Raw genomic sequence first — 317 nt, forward strand, 5'->3', positions numbered from 1 at the left:
TCAACGCCATCCTGAGACTGCGAAGATTCCCCGCTAGGTGGAAGAAAGCCGACGTCATCTTCTTCCCGAAACCAGGTAAGAATCTAACCTTTGCTGCCAGTTACAGGCCCATCAGTCTCCTGCCGATGATGAGCAAGGTAGCGGAGAGGATCATCCTGACCAGACTGCGTGAGAGCTCGGACGAATTGCGAGTCATCCCCGACGAACAATTCGCCTACCGCAACGGACACTCAAAGGAGCAGCAGATTCTCAGGTTAGTTGAACATCTGTCCGCAGGTTTCAACAACCGAGAATCCACCGTGGCAGTCTTCCTGGAC

This window comes from Anoplophora glabripennis, unplaced genomic scaffold, assembly GCF_000390285.2.
Source record: "Anoplophora glabripennis isolate ALB-LARVAE unplaced genomic scaffold, Agla_2.0 scaffold821, whole genome shotgun sequence".
Classification (NCBI taxonomy): domain Eukaryota; kingdom Metazoa; phylum Arthropoda; class Insecta; order Coleoptera; family Cerambycidae; genus Anoplophora; species Anoplophora glabripennis.